Source organism: Hakea prostrata, chromosome 4, assembly GCF_041222555.1.
Source record: "Hakea prostrata isolate BN-2017 chromosome 4, UWA_Hpros_2, whole genome shotgun sequence".
NCBI classification, from domain to species: Eukaryota; Viridiplantae; Streptophyta; class Magnoliopsida; order Proteales; family Proteaceae; genus Hakea; species Hakea prostrata.
In genome coordinates, this window is record NC_142603.1 from 20,877,149 (window position 1) to 20,900,633 (window position 23,485).

A 23,485-nucleotide genomic window follows, 5' to 3' on the forward strand; every position below is an offset into this window, starting at 1 on the left:
TAGATGTCACAATTTGGTATTATCCAGTAGAGGTTGCGACTGATTTGCATAACGTTCAGAGACTAAAAGAGAGGCTACTCCGTAGGGGTGTCAACGGTTCGGGTTGGGCCAGTTTCGGGCCGGTGCGGTTTGGGTTCGGGCTGACTAACGGTTTAGAATTGAGTTTACTAACGGTTTGGGTTCGAGTTTAGTAGCGGTATGTTTTGAGTACCTTGTTGACGTGTGAAATTTATCAAGATCATGTGAACATATATAATCATTAAGCATACCATACAAAAAGCAATAAAGTATTTCCCTAATCTCTCTTAATTCTTTCTCTCTGTCTTCTTCTTCTTCAACTGTTGCTCTACAACACATTTTCAATAGAACTTCAAATATTGGAAATAGGACACATGCAAATACCGTCACTGGTGTAAAATTTATGACATTGGATATATCTTCAAATGCTACCAATCCCAGCATTACAAACCAAATGATCCACTGGAAAAATCAAAGCATTTGAAATGTCACAAACTAAAACAGAGCACCAAAGTTGCAAATTCAAAGAAGTTAGATTGAATATCATAAGCTTCATTTCCTATAGCAATCCACCAGGAAGCACAAAGAGAGAACAGAGACGATGATCAAACCTTTCACTGGATGAATTTCTATTTTGATAGTGTGTGTAGTTATAGTTCCTACTTGGATCGATAATCATGATATTAAAACTGATTTTTTGCTGGAGTTTCGATGATAATTTTTCAAGGAGTGTGACGAGGAGATGTTATATTTTATTAAGCCACCCAAATCATCTAATGCACTGCTATAATTTGATAGATTACAATTTCATTGTTTGAAAAACTAAAGTACGTATCTGCTGAAATTCCAGTTTCAGTGGGCTTGGCAACAATCAAAAAAGTCTTTGGCCGTTAGAAAAGCAGCTGCAGAATTCAAATCCCTATTTGGGGTTGCCAATAAAATCAAGCTTGCCTACACATATAATCATCTTGGGGGTTTTCCTTTGTTTTACATTTAAATTTATATATTTTTATTTACTTATAACGGGTTTATCGGGCTGGTTAGGGTTTGGGCTGGTTTCGGGCCAAACGGTTCGGGCTAACAGGCCACACATGGGCTGGCCCGGCCCAGCCCGAACCATTGCGGGCTGAGGTTGTTCAGCCCAAACACAGCCCATTAAGCTTCGGTTCGGGCCGGTTCGGGCTATAACGGCCAGTTCTGTCCGGTTTTAACGGTTCAGGTTAGGTTTTGACACCCCTACTACTCCGTATGGTTGGTAGAAGCACCAAATCACAGAGCTTGAGGCCTTGGCTTTCGAGGGTGCTTCATGCACACGTAATACTCAATAGCTGGCTATCTTAAAGACTTAAATGCTGATATTCCTTTCCCTCTAGTGCTCTTTTTCTGTCTTTCTATTGCTCTTTTGTCCCTTCTTTTTGCTTCCGTATTAAATCTTATGATTTTTTTGATGGCTAATTTATTTGCGATTCTACTAGCAATTGTTTTCTCTCTTACATTTTATTTTCCCTAGACTCTCTCTCCTTCATGGGTTTGGCAGCTGGTTTATGCATGCATTGAACAAAAATCTCATTACAACAATTGTTAGCGTTAACATAAGTATTTGCATCATCTTCGTCCTTCTTATCTGGTTTTTTTCCAGGCTTCATTGCTGCATTTCCTATCTCCCGCAACCGCCTGCCTTTGGTGCTTCCCCCTTCCTCTGAAGTGGGTGTTCCTTTCTAGTCCCCCAAGCTTGCTTTGGCCTCGCTGGCTTTTGTTCTTAGAGTTAATTTGTTCCATGCAATCAGCATCCCTCTAATGCCTGCTGGGTTTTCTCTTAATTTGTTTCTTTCTCTTTTTTGAGAATGGCATGCACCCATCTTAGTTCTCATCAATAGACCTCCAACCGAGGGTAGGAAATGCAAACCTCGGACTGGTTCTAACTTCTAAGTGCAATGGGAAGAAGGTTGCACCTTGTATACCTTAATTGGTACACTTCGTGTGCAATTTGGAAGCCACCCTCTCTCCCTGGTCACCTAGCTAGCTTTAGTTAGATACCATTCAATTGGAATGAACGTTGTAGCTAAGAGTGTCAAAACCTAACTTGAACGGTTAAAATGGGACCAAATTGGCCCAAACCAAAGCTTAAGGGGCTGTGTTTGGGCTGAACAACCTCAGCTCACACTGGTTCGGGCCAGCCCGTGTTTGGCTCGCTAGCCCGATCCGTTTGGCCTGAAACCAACCCGAACAAGCTCGTTAACCCGTTATAAATAAATAATTAAATTAAGTTTAAATGTAAAAGACAGGAAACCCCCTAGTATCCATTTGCTTTCCTTAATTGTTTTACTTTGGAATATGCAAACAACAAGCTTGTCAAAGCCTTCGACATTTGGAAGATGGGCTTAGTAAATATTTAGCAAGTGTATCATCATTTAAAAATCTTTTAAGGCTTTATTTTGATCCATTTTTACAAGTGTCAGGAAGGGGGAGGGGAATAAGCAGAGAAAACGCACTAAAATTCATCAAGATGCTAGCTTTCTTTTGTATATTAGTTCTATAATTTTTACTTCTTTGTAGAAAAAATGTTTTGGTTTTGAACACCCAACACAAGAGACTTGGAGAGAACTTAATGCTTATGTGTTCACATACTTTTAGAAATTCCACACATCAATAAGGTACTCAAAACATACCTCTAGTAAACCTGAACCCAAACTGTTAGTAAACCCAATTCTAAACCGTTAGTCAGCCCGAAACCGACCTGAAATCGTTATTTTCTTAATGGGCCGTATTTGGGCTAAGTGCTTTTCAGCCCAAAACTGTTAGGCCCAGCCCAAAACCAGCTCAACCTGAACGGTTGACACCCCTAGTTGCAGCCTTTGTTTGCTCCCTTTTATGGTTTTGGTGTTGGCTTTCCTAAGCCATCAAAAGATTATTTGCTCAATGCTTTAGGCATGTTGGAACAGAGTGGGAGAAAGAAATATCGTTTGTTTTAATAGGGGCTCTTTCTTTACTCAGTTTTACTCAATGGAGGATTCAGACAGAAGTTATTAGTCTTGGATCATGGTAGTGCAAGGAGATTAATTCTCCTTCAACCTCTTAGGGTTTTTGAGCAAGTGAAGAGTCTCCTCTAACGACTCCTTTGTCTTGACGGAATAAGGCTCTCCTAAACCTAGTTTTAATTATCATGATTGTGCTGTTCAATTGTAGTGGGTGGGTCCCACTACAATTTGCTCCATAGGTGGTGGCAAGACGGTTACATAGTCCAAGATGACTACCCCTCTATTTAGTTGAGTCCAACCAGGACTCTAGTGTTTGATTTCCAAGAGTCCAAGATGACTACCCCTCTATTTAGTTGAGTCCAACTAGGACTCTAGTGTTTGATTTCCCTCACTTGGATGAGTCTAAGTAAAACCCTAATTAAGGAATTAGGGTTGAGGGAAAATATTATAAATAAAGGGATGGAATACCGAATAGAGGACTAATAATAGAATACTCTCCTATGCTCTGCGAATTCTCCAAGCTAACCCTGAACCTCCATCACTATGGTTCATCGATTTGGAAACGTGAAAATAACCTTTAGAGTGCATAAGGCAAATCAAGGGAAATGGAATACAAAGAGGCACCTCCAGTATCTAGATCCATTACAGTAAAGATCACTAAAGTAAATGATCAAGAACTCTTCCTTTTATGATTTTAATTTATATTGGTATCTGAGCCAAGTTGGGGTTAGGGTTGCTTGGTTTTATGGGTGTTGGTTAATTTAGGATAAAAATCATGAGTTTTATTTTTTTCATTGATATGAATGAGTGTCCTAACCAATTGTCTGACCTCTACCGAATCTGTGGTATGAAATTTAATGAGAAGTTTTTTTTTTTCTCTCTTTCTTTATCATGTTTCCTTTACATAGAAGGAATTTTTTTTTTCATATTAAAAAAAAAAAGGAGTTCTACATTACTAGATGTTCACCGTTTTTTTTTTTTTTTTTTTAAACTAAAAAAATAAGAAAGGAAAAGAAAATTTTGTATCTTCAAGTACTAAAGGATGTTTTTTTTTTGTTATTGAATTTTTTTTTTAATAAAAAAAGGGAAAAGAGGGAGAAGATAAATGTCTCCTCTTTGTATGGAGAGAGAGAGAGAGAGAGAGAGAGAGAGAGAGAGAGAGAGAGAGAGAGAACTCGTGGAGATCCTGTTGCCGTCTCCTCTTTGTATGGAGAGAGAGTATTGCCCCAACTAGTTTTATTATTTATTTATTATTATTATTATTTTTTTGAAGTTTTTTTATTTAGATTTTGGTTTCAGCATGTTCAATCGTGGAGATCCTCTCCATGAGTTTATTTTATTTTTAATTCAAATTAAGAAAAAGAATAAACTTTTGTTGATAAGAGGTTTGAAAATCAATTAGGCAGGAATACAAAAATTCTACAAACTAACCTTGGAAGCAAATATTTATTTGAACAACTTAAAGAATTGTGTGAAGAAAAAGGAATTGTGAGACAATTGACTATTCCTAACACTCCGCAACAAAATGGTGTAGCAGAAAGAAGGAATTGAACTCTATTGGACATGGTTAGGTCCATGATGGCGCAAGCAAACCTCCCAATTAGTTTTTGGGGAGATGCACTTCAAACTGCAGCCTATATCCTGAATAGAGTACCATCTCAATCAACACCATTTACACCCTATGAGCTATGGAAAGGTACAAAGCCTGCTCTAGGACATTTACGACCATGGGTTTGTGCTGGGTATGTTCACACCCCTTCCCATAAGTACGAGAAGTTAGGACCTAAAGCTAAGAAATGCATCTTTATGGGAGATGTTACTTTGGACATGTCTTTCTTACTCCCACACTTTCCATGTTTCTGTTTGACCATTTCTCGCCTAGGTGCCAAGTTCTTGGTAGCGTCTTGATTCATGGGCACTGATGAAACAAATACTTACTCACCTTGAGAGCATCAAGACGTATACTGATCTAGCTCAATACCTTGAGATGAAAGTAGAGGACCTAAAGGCGACTTGCACAACTGCTTTTGTTGCTTAGGCAAGTACAGGTAAGGGCAAATGGCCCAAACAGACTTAAGAGAGGGAATCAGGAGACTACCAGGAACTTGGCACCTAGGGGAGGAATGGTTAAATAAAAATGTGGAAAGCGTGGGAGTAAGAAAGACATGTCCAAATGTGGTTCGTCGATTTGGAAGCGTGGAAATAATCTATAGAGTACACAAGGCAAATCAAGGGAAAGGGAACACAAAGAGGTACCTCCAGTGTCTAAATCATTGCAGTCAAGATTACTAAGGTAAATAATCAAGAACTCTTCCTTTTATGATTTTAATTTACAGTGCCCTTTGTGTTCTTCTTTTGAGACGGTTTGAGTTTGGTAGCGGCGGTTGAAGGTCAAGATGGATGGAAACCCGGCCGTTTTGTCTCACCCGGCCTTGTGCGCTGCAAAGAATTTTCTTGCTAGCACTTTGGAGGGGGCTCTTGCTTAATTTACCCCCCCCCCCCAAATTCTCTCTCTCTCTCTCTCTCTCTCAACTTGTGTTGCTAAGCTCATTTTGATCAAAGTCTCCAGAACCATATATCCTCCTCCCTTTTCTTTTGCGTTGGCATGGTTTTTTAACCAATTTGTGGAGTCTGTTCTTAGTCTCGTTGCTCAAGCTAGCAATTTGCCATCTCAGATAGGATCTCAAGCTCAAGGCTTGCATAAATTGGTCTGTCCAACCCAACCCAGCTATATATTCTTCTGGAATTTCTCTATTTGGTCTTTTCATTCTTCTTCTTTGACTTTCTCAATCTACAATTCATGTCTCTCATCTATATCTCTTTAGAATCGATTCTGCAGTTTTGTTTCGTAACTTATCTTTTTCTGCTTCTATTTTATTTTATTTTATTTCTGCCCTGCGTCTTAGATCTATTTGTTGTGAATCATGAATGTTCTTGCATGGAATGTGAGGGGAATCCATTCTTTCGTCACTCTCAAATGCATTTGTAAGCATGTTAAACTAATCCATGTTGATGTTCTCCTTTTGGGTGAAATTAAGTGTGAGGATATTGCATCGATCAAGCTTGTTGGTCCTCTAAAACATTTTCTAACTCTTGGTTGGACCCCCAGTGCATGTGGTGGTTCTAAAGGCCTACTTATGTGTATTATATAGGTAGTCCAAACTTGATTGTGTTGGATTCGGTGGTTATGAAGCACTTTATCGGCATTAAGATTAGGGACCCTATATTTGGCATTCCATGGATCATTGGTGTCTACGCTCCACCAAATTCTGGTGCTAGATTATCCACCTAGAAAGAGCTTGACTCTTTCTTTCTTTTTGGGTTTGAAGGAACCCTTCTTGTTATAGGGGATTGGATTTCATTAGTTTCTACTCCCACTTCTAATGGGAAAGACAGTTGATTTCCTGGATTTTATCGGTCATGTTTGTTACTTCTTATTACGTTTGGAAGTCAAGAAATGAGTCCTCCTTCGGAATTAGAAAAGCTGATCCTGGTAAGACTCTAAACACAATTAGGTTTTGGCTCAAAGAATTATATTGTTCCCCTCCTGATGTGAGGTAGTATAATGGTTTTGAAAAATGGTAGGTTTTCTAGATTTGAATACTTCAATTGGGATATTATTTCGAGCAATACCTTAACTGTAGTAGGACGCAGAGAGCAACACCAAGGAGACTGGACATGGGACACAACGTTAGCAAGAAAGGGAGAATGTCTTCACCAGTCTGATAGCGCCAGGATATTTTTGTCTTTCCTGGAAGCAGTGCTTGATGGAATAATTAATGGATAGAAAGTAGTTGTTGATTTGGTTGATTTTGTATCAGGAAGTGAGGTTAAATTGTGATAAATTGCTTAGCCTTCACCCTGTTGATGCCATATCAGGTTTTATTCACCTCGCTTGGATCCTTGGATCTCTGTACTCAAGTTCCAGTGTTTGTTGCTCGTGAGGAATGAAATACTTTCCACAGTTTTTTTATTTTTATTATTGGTAACCAGAGAATTTATGGTGAATTTATATATCCTTACTTGGTGAAGGTTGACAGTTTTAATGGATCTAATAGAAATCTAGCAAAGATGATTAATTAATAGAAACAAGGCAGGCTGCAAGCAAAGAATCCAGATATAATGCAGTAAGAGATTTGTATGAGTAGCTTAAAACTTAGGTTGGTGAGCAAAGACGAGAGTGAAAGAGGCTTGTATGATCACTTTGTATGTTCACTATTTTTAGATTATGCTTAATTCCAAAGAATTTTATCAAATCCCCTACCATTTCAAAATTTCCGAAGTACATTCTTTTAGCATTAGATCAGTTTCTACTTCCAAGAGGAAAAAGGAAGGAAGAAAGAAAGAATTAGGGAGTGTGAGAGTAAGGGTGCCAATTCGGTGTGGCACGGTTCTTGAACCAATTTCAAAACTTCATATTGAAACCGTACCGTACCAAATTTATACGGTATGGTATGAAAACTGTATTTTTGAAAACGGTTAAGTACTGTTTCGATATAAAAACGGTACGGGAAAAATGGCATGGTTCAGTGTACAGTACGGTATAATTTAAGTATGAAAAAATCGATATTTCTAATCTTCAAACTGTAATCGCAACTCCATCGATCTATGCCTTCTCGCCTCTGGGTTTTGAGGAGACAACAATAAAGCCAGATCTACTGAGGTTCAAGGAAGAAATAGAAGAAGTCGGCAACTGTTTGGAAGCTGGTTACTAGGTTTTCGTCTGGCGGTTCTGGAGGCGGAGAGACGCTGGCGGTCCTTCGATGTGTGTCTCTCCGCTTCCTTCTCCCTTCTCCTCTCTCTCTTCCTCTCTCTCTTCTCTCACCTCTTCTCCTCGACAGGTGTCTTTGGTGGCGGAGAAGCGCTAGTGGTCCTCCACCGTGTGTCTCTCCACCACCCTCTCCTCCTCTCACTCTTCTCCTTCTTCTCCTCCCCTCCTCATCTCCTCTCTATTTCGGCAGTTCTCTGGTCGTGCTCTCTTATCTGAGCACCTTTCTCCTCCCTCTGGGCTGTTTTTGCAGAGGTTACGTTGATCATTAGACTTTCAATGAATGATATTCAAAACAGTAATTATCCACTTGTAAGTGTAATAAATATTAATGGATAACATTAACTGATCTGTAAAAACTATAATTAATTGATCATATTACTTCAAATACACTCAAATAATTATAATGTTCATCTTATTACTAGCTGTAACTACATGATTGGTTTGTGACCAATCTTTCATTGGACCAATTTGTCCTATTTATCACCTACAAAACCACTGACATACTTTTATATTAAATTAAATTTATTGTGTAGCAGGGCATTTGGTCTAGTGGTATGATTCTTGCTTTGGGTGCAAGAGGTCCCGAGTTCGATTCTCGGAATGCCCCATCATCTGCCATTATTTATTTGTAATACTTTTGTAGTAACTATTTCAGCACACTTAAATGTATGATGAATCAGCCTATTGGTACACATATTGCTTGCTGGCATGGACACAATTTTGAAAAAATGCAGAAGGCCTCATCTCTTCTTCGTGATAAACCCCATTTCTAACCTTGGCTGTTGCCATCAAATTTCTTTGTGTGCGATAGAAACTTCCTTCGTTCTTCCCTATAGCAATTGAACTTTCTCCAACGAAGAAGATGACCTACTGGCTGGCTCCTTGATCTTTTTTTTGGTACAAAAGTGCTTTTTATATATGGGGATAGGGATATTCCATATGCTGCCGGTAGGAGTTGAACTCATGACTTCTCCACTGAGAAGCAGGTTCCTAACCATCCTACTACTCCTCCATTGGCGGCTCCTTGATCTTTCTCCAACATAGAAGAAGACATGCTCTCAACCTCTCTTTTGACTTGTCATAAAGGAATGATATCATCACTCTACACCTCAATCAATTCAAAGAGAAAATTTCTTTCGTTGTTATTATACCTGATGATGGTGTCTATTTGATCGTAACTTCATGTCCCTCACAAGTGGTAAACTTGAAGATATCAAGAACAACATAAAATTCACTCTCTTAGGCTGGATGGTTGATGGAATTGTGGTTACAATGTATGATTTAACCCATTTTTTGTCCAAAGCCTTAAACTCCGAGATGTTTGAAGTTCATGGATTTCACTTAGTGGAAGGTACCACCGATCACTTCACCATCAAATGTAGGAATGAGAAAAACTCATAATCTTATACTCTTTGCTTAACCGTGGAATTACAAGAGACATCTAATCATTTTTCAACCTTGGGATCATAGCATACTAGCTACTATCCTTCCTTTTCGCTATGTGATTATGTGGGTTCAGATTCTCAAACTACACTGGCGTTTTCATGATCATGATGTGCTCAATTTGATCTTCAACAAGGTGGGATATATTATTGAATGTCCCAAGGGTGATGGATCTTCCCCATTCGTTCCAGCTGCTCGCGTTCTACTACCGATCAACCAAGATCTAACTTCTTTAGTTCTGTTTGAAATTGCACCAAATGAGGTTATACATGTCAAATTTGCTTATGAGTTACGCCCTACTCTCATGTGTTCCTATTGTATCCGCATGGGCCATAGACACTCAGATTGCAAATTTTGCAAATTGGCTCCTTCTCAAGCTAGTACTGGAGATGTCCTTTCAACTCATCATGCCCATATATCTCTTGCTGCAATTCCTCCTAAGCGAAATGGGCACATAAAGTTGATTACGGATATGTATGATGAAGTTTTCATTCACAATTTCTGCAATGATCTTTCACTTTATGAAGGTCCCGTCTCGAAGTCTAGAGAGGATGCAATCAAACAGAGCTTCCTCAAACTTGCCTTTGTTTATGAAGTCTGCATCCCTCCTCACATTGAAGGATCGCACTCCCCAGCTGTTGCCATCATTCAGCACACAAGATCAACAACAACTACTATCTCTACTAGCATTCACAATGTGGATATGCACTTTATTATTCATTACCTTAGTCCTCCCCATTCGTTATTGGAATTTACACATGAAGCATCTCCCACTTCATCATTGGAGTATGTAGTAGTGTACACTCTCCCTTGCTCCTCCTACAATTCCAGTGGATTTCACCCATACCACATTATCTACTAATGTGGAGCTTGACCTTTAGAACATATGGGCCTCAGCTTTCCCAGTCACTTTGTGTAACAACCCCCGTATTTCTAACCCGGGATCCGTATTGCAGGTTCGAGAACCCTAGGTCTAGCCGGGTAAATCTATGGAGTGTCCGGATAGAAGTCCATGATCCATACCCTGAACCCATGAATCTGGATTCTCTTGATGAAGAACCTGCCTTGCTTGGTAGTTGGACTTTGTAAGGAAAGTGATGTCTGGAATGAAGGTAAGACCTCCCCCATGTGTTCATTAGGGTTAGGTTTTACTTGAACATCAACCCCCTGAGCAAAGCACCCATATAGCAATATACTTGGGGGCAGTTGCTAGTGGCAGTTGGTTAGACCAATTGATTAGACCAAGTGACCGCCTGGTCCTAGTTGCGGGGTTTTGCCCTATTTTGCCCCCAGACTCCTATATATAGTAACCCTCACCTATTTTACGAATATTATATTTGGGATTACTGTTTTTGGAGGTTAGACGGTGGTGGAGACGCGTTGGAAGGTGATCTGAAGTGCTGTCAGTGTTCCAGAAGGTTCCACTGTCCTTCATAGCTGATCTAGTTGAGGTAAGTAATTCCCTGTTCATTCATACTTCACTTTAAGCTATGATAAAAGTATATTAGTGTTCCCCTTTGGTTGTTCTTGATCCTTCTATTGCATTGTCTATCTTTTTGATGATCTTGGTGAGATCAGATTTGAAAACGAAACCCTGCTTTCATGAAAAGGGTTGATCTAATCAAGAGGGAGGATTCTGGATAACCAAATTGATGTCATTGGTTAGATTTAGTATCACCCATGGTTATGGGAGTGATAGATTTGAAATTCGGACTATGATCATTCAAAATTCGGATTGAAATCGGATGATCTGAAGCCTGAGTTTCGGATTAAAAACTCTCTGTTACCATTATGACTTGCCTTGGATTAGAAATCCCGACATGCGCCTGTACTCATGCCAATGGTCGTGGTGAGAGAGTGTTGACTTAACCTCAGCCATGGTTTGAGAGCCAGGTGTGGACTTTCCATTTTACCCAGGATCCCTACAAAGGTAACCAGTCCTTGCCGAATTTGAGTGACTAGACCTAGTAGGGCTGGTGTATATCTTAAAGCATGTCAACTATTAGAGACTTGCATGGTTAGATCTTAGCGGTATTCATACTTTGCATTCATACATATCATATATGCATTTCTGATTGGTTTGACATATGGATGGGAATCATTGTTTGTTCTTACTGAGTTATCAAGAACTCATTCATTTATTTGTCTATGTTTTATTAGCTTGTACAGATGGAGGATATACGCCGGAAGATGGATTGGTTTCCCATGAAGGAACCTTCTCGTATGAAGAAGATGTGGCACCGGCAATGGGAAATGGAGATAGCATGTTCAGGAGCTCCTGTGAGTGCATGGAATGCGCTTATAGCACCCATTGATGGGCAAAAGAGACAAGTTGCCATGCAGTTTGCACATCGTTTGAAGAAGAATTGGAGAACCCCTCATCTTGATAAACTTGAGTCTCAGTTTTTAGCTTTAGAGAAAGAAACCGGAAAGAAACTTATATAACTCTTTTTGATTGCTTCCGCTAAACTCATTTTCATTTTGATTATTTATTCTTTCCTTGATTATTTTATTGGAGTATTTGGACTCCTGTAATCCTTTTATTTAATTATTAAACTTATTCTTGCTCATGATTATCTTTACTTGCATTTATTATTATTGATAGACTAAAAACCGTGGATCCTGCGACGGATCACTCCCACGGGTTGTCGGGCGGGTAACCGAGATGACGGGTGGGGTGTAACACTTTATCTAGAAACAATACATGCAAGTTGATAGTTCCTGAAGACTCTGGTAAGTTACCGTGTAAACGCAAGCTAGTGCTGAAGAAATTTTGGAGAAAGACCACAAAAATCAAGAATCAGATTCAGGGAAGAAAATGAGATTCGATTAGTATGGCTCTGATTTGTTATGCACTGAGGCAATGATGGCTAGCTTGTGTCACATCCACCCAGCCGGTATCCTATCTAGCATACTCGGGATGTGATCCACAGCCCGAAGATCTAGATTGAGCGGCCATGCCTCCCACATACCCGATAACATAATCATGAACAATATAATCAATGTATAAAACAAACAATAAATAGATCAATTGAATAAGAAGAGATAGTAAATCAGAGTGCGGAAATATTAAATGTCAACTTCATATAGAGGTAGTCTCAAAGAGAAGAAGTGATCAGAAGTCACTCCTCCAGCAATAGCGGAAATGTAATTAATAAAGTTAAGTTACAAACTGTGCCGAGAACAAATCCATAATAATTAGAGTGAAGATATCCAAATGATTACAGTTATCCAGGGAAATGGGGCCTACACATAGGTTTCTTCTATCCTAATGATTTCTTCTTCAAAAGTGCGGATGAAGTAAACCCAACGTGGCCGCTCCCTCACTAATGTGGGGCTAACCCTGGTACGCACTATAATCCTCCTCAGTATAGCAATCCTGACTCTCCGCATAGCCATCACCCCAAGGGTAGTATGAGGGATCATAGCTCGGGTCATAGGATGTGCCATCAAGGTCTTCTGTACCTGCAGTATAATTTAACAAATTGCACAAAAGGAATGAGTTCAAAAAGAACTCAACAAGGCAAGTCGTTTCATAATACACATTTCAATCGATACAAGTCACAATATGATGCAATATGATATGAGACAATGATGAAATATGATTCTAATCTTAAGTATGCTAGTCTCTAAGGTAGACATGCTTTAAGCCATAGCACCATACTTCTTTGGGTCGTCAGTCACTCCCCCTCAATCATAAGATATCTTGGGTCTGCCGTGGTAATTGGGTAAAGTCCTTATCAAGCCATGGTTGGGGATTTAGTCACCACTCTCTCACATCACCATTGGTCTAAGTATTGGCGCATGTCGCGGCGAAGCCTAGCCCAATGCAAGTCATCTACTCAGTCGTATCATGTCAGATCCGGATACTTTCCCTATGGCACCGACCAACTCGGTTCCGTATCCTTTACACTAGAGTCAGCCTATCCTATGGCATCGACCAACTCGGACTACGGACTCATCAACCCTATTGGTTATCCACAAATGGTAAACGGGAAGCTCTCACGTCCTCTCACGGGTTGGTTACCGGTCTTGAGTGCCCATGAGCCCAGGTCTATTCATTTGCAACCCTACCAACAAATGGCCCCTTTTGGGTATCCGCAGTATAGTTCAAGTCCTCTCACGGAGTGGATACCGGTCTTGAGCGCCCTTCAACCATACTCTACCACGGGTCGTTCGGTCTCAATACCCTTCCGATTCAGGTCTGAGACGACAAGGGAAAAAATACTAACCATACACCTAGACAATCCTATATATGTCATCCAACAACCCGGGAAAGCGTCGATGGGCACCTTCGGGGAATATCCCATACTACTCCCTCCGATGTCCAAGGACAGAAGTGTCGGAAGGACACTTCCCAATCCCAAGTCATACGTAGTCAATCACAGACTCAATCTCATCATATTATACTAAATCAATGATTCATCATATAAACAAATACATATCATAACATGATTGATCATATATAAAATCATAGAGTAAAACTGAACATGATATTCCAAATGATATATACATTCTATTACTGATAAGAAAACACATAACAGTCATGTATAGTAAAGGAATACTCATATGAACATAGCCATTAAGTTCCCATAATGTAAGCATGTTGATATAATTAACATACTTGAGTTAACGACTGTCCTTACCTTAATCAAGTTGTAAATAGATTCAATGATTACCAAGTATGGTCCCAAAATCAGTGTTGATACCCTAGATAATCATACAAGTAATGTCAGAGAAGAAAGCAATTGAATCAGGGTTCAAATGGATCAATTCAGCTGAGTACAGGGCCTTAACAGCTCTTGGTTGACTGGCTTGGTCGACTGTCAATCGACCAAGCAGTTGACCAAGACTTGTTAACTTCAGGACAGCAATGGAAACTTGATCTGAAACTGCCCTTCCGGTACTCCGATTGTCATGAAATTTGGAGAGCATGTTTATAACAGTAAGAGGATACTACACACTAATTTTCATGATGATCCAACGGTTCAATCAAAAATACCCAAATCGAAATTTTAGGTTCTATATGATACTTAACAAGAATTAAATTGAAATTGATAGAAATTGTAAAGGATGATAGGAACCAATCAAATGAGTGTTAAGAATCAAGCTAGAATCTTAATTTCATTATAGTCTAAGCTTATCATGCATCTACGTATCAGATTTGAATCAAAATAGGTTAGATTGAATAGAATCGAAGTGATGGAGTGCAATTAATCTCATTTGAATCATAACATAGCAAGAGTGGAGGAGGATTAAGGAATTGAAAGGGGAAAACTCATGGTTAAGTGTTTGCAAGGTTGCAGCACTTCAGCCATGGTTTCAAGATCATTAATTGACAGAAAAATGAATAGATTAGAAGAGGAATAGAAGAATTCATACCTTGAGTTGATGATTAATGTATACAATAATGATTGGAGTCAAAGATCTTCCCAAACATCAAGGAATAGCCCAAGAGAGTGTCCAACCTCGAGCTCTGGAGTGCCAATGATTAGTTTAGGTCCTCATTCACGAGTTCCAAAAAGGTAGGGGCAAAATGGGAAGAGATTTAGTGTAATTTCGAATTCCATTACTCTTGGTCGACTGGCTGGTCGACTGTCAGTCGACCAAGCCATGACAGCAACTTCAGGAGTGGATTCGGGAGGCTATACAGGGTCAAATCGAGCGGGGTTTTCTCCTACAAGTCAATCAACAAGTCTAGTTTCAGATAATACCTTCGGATTGATCACGGGGTTCCAAGAAGTGCTTCAACTAATTCAATCTTCATCGATGCGAAGATTTTCACTCAATACTGACAATGTGCTCAAGTGAGGGGCATCATTGTCAATGTCCATAGGCTTAGCATCAAGCATCGAATCATCCACTAAGAGGGCCCACAGGTCTCTTCTACCACCACTTTGGGTCTTCGGACCTGCAATAGTATAAAATCCGGGCCGGGTCAGGGTTAGGATAAGGCTGGATTTTACAGCTTGGAAAGGCCATCAGGGGAGAAATGAGAACTCTATCTCTCAATTGTAGAGGACTAGGTCGATCGTCTATAAAAAAGGAGTTACAGGTCCTCATTCGTAATCATAGACCCAACTTTGTCTTCCTTTCCGAAGTTAAGTCTGCTAGTTTAAATGTTAGTCTGTTGTGTAAAACATGGGGTTTTTCTCAGTTTGTTTTGGTCTCACTTGAAGGTCAAGTAGGTGGTCTTGTTTTATATTGGAAGATTAATATAATAGTTGATGTTGTGTGGTCTTAATCCTTGTGTGTGCATCTTTTATGTGGTGATTCTCCTAATATGTGGTATTTTTCATTCTTGTATATGAGTTTGGTTCCTTCTATTCAACATTATTAGTGGCGAACTCTTAATAACCTTGTCTTGTTTATTGATCAACCGTAGATCATTGGTGGTGATTAGAATTCTTATCTGGCAACTACTAATCGGCAAGGAGGTCATCCCATTCCTGATTCCCTTCTACTACCTATGCAGCATTTCATGAATGAATACAATATGCTTTGTCTACCAGTGCTTGGAAATAAGTTCACCTGGACCAATGAGCAAAAAGGCCAAAGACGAATTGAAGGTTTATTCGATTGATTCATTTGCAATACAGAGTGGCTGTCCTATTTTAAGGACACACAGGTATCCCATATAGTTGTGACTCACTCGAATCATAAAGCTCTCCTATTATCTATTGAGAAATCAAGTGCATGGATGCCCATACCATTTCGATTTGAGCACTTCTAGACTCATGAAGATACCTATGCAAATCTCTTAAGCCATGGGTAGAATATCCTAGTTCGAGGTTCTCCCTCGTACATGTTAGCAAAAAAGCTTCAATGTCTTACTACTAAACTAAAGTCTTGGAACAAACACACCGTTCGTAATTTGGACACCAAGGAAGATGCGACCAGAAAAATAATTGCTATCCTTGAACAACTTCCACTTGCAAATCTGCGTTTGGTGTTGAAGCAACAGGCAGATAAATGGCATCAAAAGTCCTGCACTAAATGGAAGCTTCAAGGGGATCAAAATACTCGCTTCTTCCATCAAAGCACAGTGACTCGAAGGGCAAAGAATAAGATCAAATCTATTACTCAAAATGGTATCTCTTATACTAATCACCATGATATAGAAAATGCTTTTGTCTCGCATTTTAAACAGTTGTATACCCCGGCATCACAGAGGCATTAGGACGATTACTTTATTCCCATTAAAAATACAGTCACCGAAGCTGACAGGCAATGGTTTGTTCGCCCAATCACTAATGAAGAGATAAAAGAGGTTGTTTATGGAGTCAATGGTCTCAATTCCCCTAGTCCTGATGGTTATCCAGAAATTTTCTACCAACAAGCCTTGAAGTCCAAGCTATGGTTCACCAATTGTTGGATACAGGTACTTTTTCCAGATCACATAATTCTACCTTCATCACCTTGATTCCAAAAATTGATTCTCCAACTCAAGTTGGTGACTTTCGGCCTATCAGCCTATGCAATATGATCTACAAGATCATATAAAAAATATTGGTCTCTAGGCTCAAACATATTTTGCCTAAGTTGATATCTTTTCAACAAAATGGTTTTGTCAAGGGTAGACACATTCCGATTGCTCATAAAATCATGCACAAAATCCATAGCCACAAATGGCAGAAGAAAGGCATAATGGCAATAAAGTTGGACATGAGTAAAGCTTATGACAGGTTAGAATGGAACTTCCTCAAACATTCTCTTCAAGCGTATAGATTTTCTGGATAGATGGATTGACTGGATCATGTTTTGTATCACAACGGTCACTTATGTACCTTTGATCAATGGTTCGCCAGCCACTACTATTACTCCTTCTAGAGGTTTAAGGCAAGGGGATCCATTGTCACCCTATCTCTTTGTTCTTTGTTCAAAATTGCTAACATCTCATCTAGAATTAACAATTTGAAAAGAAAAAAAATTTAAGGGTATCCAATTCTCCATGGGAGGTGAAAGGCTCTCACACTTAGAGTTTGCAGATGATCTCATCTTAATTGGCCAAGCTACTGGACAAGAAGCTAGAACTTTTGCACAAGTCATCAAACAATATTGTGACATTTTTGGACAAGAATTAAATGGGAGCAAAAGTCGAACCCATTATAACCCAAGCACATCGGCAACTTTGAAACGTGATTTATCATTACATTTTCATATCTCTCCTACGTCAGCGACATATATATTTGGGAATTCCACTCTTTTCCAAGAAACTGAAGAAGAAACATTGTGACACGCTCCATTACAGGGTCAACGCTAGACTGCATGGTTGGAAATCCAAATATTTGGCATCCCTAGGAATAGCAGTACTCATTCAGTCTACCCTCGCAACTCTCCCCTCGCACTTTATGTCCTGTTTTTGTTTGCCACTGGCTGTCATTTAGTCATTGGAGAAAACAATGTGAAGCTTCTTCTGGTCCAATGGTAACAAACAATAGGTATACACCATTGATTGGCATACAATCTGTACCCTAAAATCTGTAGGAGTGCTGAATTTTTGCAACCTCCTAGCTTTTAACCTCACTCTTCTGTCTCGTAAGGCATGGGAATTACTTAGAATCCTCATTCTCTGTGGGATTGATTAATGTTGAAGAAGTATTTTCATCATTCCTCTTTCGTCAATGTGGCCCCATCACCCACAGACTCTTGGAGATGGCGATCCATCTTAATGGGGAGAGATTTGCTGAAAAAAGGAATATTGCGGCAAGTGGGAGATGGTTAACTAATCAACCCCTGGATCGATCCATGGATCCCTCAAGCTACTATAGACTTGGGATGCTTTCTTTTCTCTTACTCTGCCCTTAAGATGGTATTTGTATTCATTGATATACGCTCTCACTCATGGAACAAAACATTGTTACATCAATGGTGGACTCCGGAAGTCGTCCAAAGAATCTTGGAGATTCCCTTATCAGTTACACAGCACGCAGACCGACAGATCTGACACAGGACCACTTCAGGGACTTTCTCAGTTAGATCCGCATACAGGTTGGCTATTACCTCTTCCGTTTCCTCTATCTCCTAGACGAACATTTGGAGATGCTTTTGGAAGGTACTGCTGCTACCTCGTGTACAACATTTCCTTTGGAAAGTCCAACATCAAAAATTGCCTATTGCTTCTTTACTGGAATAGAGAGGCTGCACATGTCCCACTTGTTGTCTCCATTGTGGAGAAGAACACGCAACCCTAGACCACATGTTTATCACATGTCCTCTTGCTCATGCCGTCTGGGAAGCTTTACACTTCCCTATCTTGGAACAGCAGGGTAATCTGGTTGACAAAGTCATATGTTTACTCAACCAATGGCATGATGACCCACGGACAGAACGGCCCATTACCACTTTCACAACGTTTTGGGTTTTGTGGAAAATGTACACAAGTCTTTTTGACACTCAATAGCGTCCTTCAATAGCACAAGTATTTTTTCAAATTTGGAAAGGTCTTCAATTTTATAGTCAAGGGTCACAAACTATCCTGCCACATTGTCCATTCCATCCTATATTAAATGGGAACCACCAATTCTCCCTTGCATCAAATTAAATTTGCATGGTTCCTTGTTTAAGGACCATAGAGCCGCTAGTTTTGGAGACATTGCTTGGGATCATAGGGGCAACATGCTCTCTTGCTTTGGTCAAGGAATTGACTCTCATGACATTCTCACCATTGAAGCCCTGTCATTGCATTAAGCCTTGTTGTGGGCTCGTGATTTTCACTTGTCAGACCTTCGAGTAGAAGCAGACAATCAATCCCTATTTTACATATTGCAACACTGTCCACATGAAGCACTGTGGAAAATATTCCCTATCATCTCGGACAATCTAGAACTTAAGACTCTATTTGCCTCTCTCACATTCAAACATATTTATCGCGAGGCTAATATGGTAGTTGATGTGCTAGCGAAGGAAAGTGCCCTTTCACAAGATGCCTTCCTAACTATCACCTTCCCCCCCCCCCCTTCACCTCCACTAGCCTTTATTGTCTGAACAAATAGGTTTAGGCTGTAATAGGGGATTCTCCCTTTAAATAAATAAACTCTATTCTATCAAATAAAAATAATACAACTTTTCTATGGTCTTTCTCTATGCACATGCCTCTGCCACATTGATTGTTCCTCTTACCTCCAAATCAATCATTACATCCTGTCCATATAGGTCCAAGACAAGGAAAACATACCAAAACATTAGTACACAAGAAAATTCAAAAAAGCTGATGACTGTGATGTTGGGCTTTCTCTTTTTCCAAACAACTTACATCATACCCATTTGGATTATCCATAGCGCAGAACAAAGTAGAATTCAAAGCAACCAGAAAGCTATGGTAATCAAGAACATCAATAGTGAACACAACCAGTCTCTCTTCCTCCAACCTTTTCATTTTCTCTGATTTCCTTTACTATTCTGTCTTCCCTAATACAAAATCGTTAACACCCATCCTTCAAACTTCATGAGTAGACTTAAAAGAATAAAAAATTCAACCTTAGAATAGAGGAAAAGGCAAAATCTATATTACCATTACTTTGGATGGCTTGCATGTATCCTATAACCTGTACTCAACAGCCCTTTTAGAATCCATAAGCAAGCATATGAAGAAGCATCAAGAATGCTTCTATTGCGTTCCCTTCCTATTCCCTATAAATTGTTTATCTATCTCAAAACTTGTGAACTAAAGAAATTCTATATGGGGTTGAGCAGGGGTTGTTGGATGTAGTTCACACTTCCATCTACCACTCTCCTAGCATGATGAGTTGGGTGATTTAATGCTAAATTATTTCTTGTGGCCAAGGTTAGCTCCTGTAAAATCTAGTCCTATCCTAACCCGGATCCACTGTTGTTTTTAGGCCCAAAGACCCGAAGCGGTGGTAGAAGAGATTTATGGACCCTCTTGATTGATAATTATGAGTTGGAGACCGAGTCCATGGACATTGACGATGATACCCCTTGCTTGAGTACATTATCGATGTTTAGTGGAAGTCTGCGCATCGGAGAAGAATGATTTAGTTGAAGTACCTAATTGACTCCCATGCACAATCCGAAGGTATTCCCTAAAACCAGACTTCTTGATTGAATTGTAGAAGAAAACCCCATTCAATTTGACCTTGTATAGCCTTCCAAGACTCTGTTTGAAGTTGTTGAACTAAACCTATTTTTCTGTTTAAAAACATTTTGGTCGATCCTCTTTGGTCGATGCCATCAACCAAGGACCATTGACCAAAGTTTCCCTGTCAGACAAGTTAATGATTCTTGGAATATTCCCTATTCTATTTATCCTAGCCTCGTGTTTTGAGCCCTATTGCAATCATTTTCACTCCTGAGAACGTGGGGAGAGCTTCCCAAAACAACTCCTAGGCACTTGTGAAGAAGATTCCACCAAAACTCATTGTTAATCTTTGTTTCTTGTCTCCATCTACAACTACAAGGTATGATTCACCACTTCCACTCTCTATTCTATTATTTTCTATTCTTTTCTATCCCTCTCTTGCTATTGAGACATTGGAGATGGTGCTGCAACCTTGCAACCATCACTCCAAGTGTCCACTCTTGCTTAACCTATGATCCTCTCACTTGTCTATTGATGCTATGCCCCCATTTCAAGCTTAGCATATACGTTCTTTGATTTTCTTTTTAACATCATGCCTTCTTGTACAAAACCGAAGTATATAGTGTGCTATGTACATGTTTATCACTAGCATATGATCCTAATCACATTCCTATAAGTTTCCTTAGCTAATGCATGCCCTTTCAATATCAATGCAATCAATTTCAATCCATGCTATGATGCTTGTCTCTTGAACTTAGTAGCTCAATTTGGGGCTTTCTATTTAGACCATTAGATTATGTTAATTCCTTGATTGGTAGTGTCTTTATACTGTTCTTAAGCATTCCTCCAAGTTTCGGATCAATCCGAACCCCGGAAGACCAATTTCGGACCAAAATCCCCAAAACCCACTATTCTGTCCCGAAGACATTTTGGTCGATCCTCTTTGGTCGATGCCATCGACCAAGGACCATCGACCAAACTTGTTGCTGACAGCAACCTTAGCCAGTTTTGACCCGTTCGACATCCGATCTTCCCGATTCCTTCTCTAACTTCTTATTTATGTTTGTTTAGGGTCTTAACTACTTTTGGATCATTCCTTGGTAATTCTTGATTCATCATCAACTCAACCTAAGGTAAGGATGGTTATCTCCATAAACATATAGGCTATGAACTTATGTTTTAGTACTTATATTTAGTGAGCATAATCTCTTATTTGTTCTTGATTATTATAGGACTGCTATACATGTTTTAGAACAGTAGTATTACAATTCATATACTCTTGTCATAATGAATTACTATTCTTGTTACTTATATTCATGGTGGATCATTTCAATATTATGACTTAACTTTTATCATGAAGATGTATTGAATGTATGAGGAATGATGGACTTGAATATGTGATTGCCTAAGTATAACTTGGGATTGGGGAGTGTCCTATTGACGCTTCTGTCCTTGGGCATCGGAGGGAATAGTATGGGATGTTCTCCGAAGGTGCCTATCGACACTTTCCCGGGTTATTGGATGACATACATAGAATTGTCTAGTTGTGTGGCTAGGATTGTCCTTGTCGTGTCAAACCCGAATTGGAAGGGCATTGAGACCGGACAACCCGTGGTAGTGTATGGTTCGATGGGCACTCAAGACCGGTAACCAACCCGTGAGAGGACATAAACCATGCTACGGATACCCGAAAGGGGCCATTTATTGGTAGGGTTGCAAATAGCTAGACTTGGGCTCACGGGGGCTCAAGACCAGTAACCAACCTGTGAGAGGACGTGAGAGCTTCCCGTATTCCCAATAGGGTTGATGAGTCCGTAATCCGGGATTACGTTGACTCTAGTGTGAAGGATACCAGAAAGGATCGCCTAGGGCGAGGAATGGACGTATCTGGATCTGAGTTGATACGACTGAGTAGATGATTTGCATTGGGCTAGGCTTTACTGTGACATGCGCCAATACTTATACCAAATGGTGATGTGAGAGAGTGGTGACCGAATCCCCTACCATGGTTGGAGAGGACTTTACCCAATTACTACGACATTCCCAAGATACGGAATGGGTTGAGGGAGAGTGACTGACTACCCAAAGAAGTATGGTGCTATGGCTTAAAGCATGTCTACCATAGAGACTAGCATTCATAGAGTTAGAATCATATTTGCATCATATGTCTTATATCACATTGCATTATGTTATGATCTGTATTTATATGATTTTGGATTATGGAATAACTGCCTTTGCTGAGTTCTTTTGAACTTATTCATTTTGTGCAATTGTTGTAGATTTTCCCGCAGGTATCGAAGACTCTGATGGCTCATTCTACGAGACAGAATTTGATTCCTCATATACTACCCTCCGGGTGGTAGCTACTGTGAGGATCAAAGTTATGGTGTCGAAGAGGATTATTCTAAGTTCCAGGGTTAGCCCCACTTTGGTGAGGGAGCCGCCGTGCTGGGCTTTCTTCGTCCACACCTATGAGGAGACGATCATTAGGATAGAAGAAACCCTTGTCTAGTGCCCCATTTCCCTGGTTTATTGTGGAACATTTGGATATGTAATTAACTTTCTTTGGATTACCCTTTAAACATGGGATTGTAACTAACTTGATTTTTACTACTTTTCCGCTGCCTTGAGAGAGTGACTTTCATTTGGTATTATCTATTTCCGCACTCTGATTTGATGATCTTATCTCATTCATGATATCTATTATTTGTTGCTTTTACCTTGATTATTATTGTTCATTATTGTGTTATTGCGTATGTGGGAGGCATGGTCCCTCGATGCTTGATCCTTGGACTGTAGATCACATTCTCGGGTATGCTAGATAGGGTACCGGCTGGGTGGATGTGAGAGCTCCCACTTCCCATACTCCCATTACATTACACTATTTAATATGTAATCTTTTATCTCCCCATGTATGTGGAATTGGTTGAAGTTTCTTCCATTGGAAAACAACTTTTGCTTAGGTTAGGGCTATGGTGGTCAGAGGAAGGTTTTGGCACCTGGGATGTTGATGCATGGGAGATTCGTTATCTCAAGTATATGACACACTTCACTATCTCTTAAAACAAAATTTAGAGATTTGATAATCAAGGGATCCATTTGAAACCTATCAAGAAAATTGGGCAGCAACTAGATTTATCATTTGTCTTTTATCCGCAAAAAAAAAAAAAAAAAAAAAAAAAAAAAAAAAAAGAAGAAGAAGAAGAAGAAGAAGAAAGAAACAAGCAACTTTAT

At 39.7% G+C, this 23,485-nt stretch overlaps 1 non-coding gene across 1 annotated transcript; it reads left to right on the forward strand.

Moving 5' to 3' along the window:
• The first annotated feature begins 8,302 nt into the window (after positions 1-8,302).
• On the forward strand, positions 8,303-8,374 carry TRNAP-UGG (transfer RNA proline (anticodon UGG)). Its single transcript has one exon. It is a non-coding gene; the product is annotated as a tRNA-Pro (tRNA).
• Positions 8,375-23,485: the final 15,111 nt, after the last annotated feature.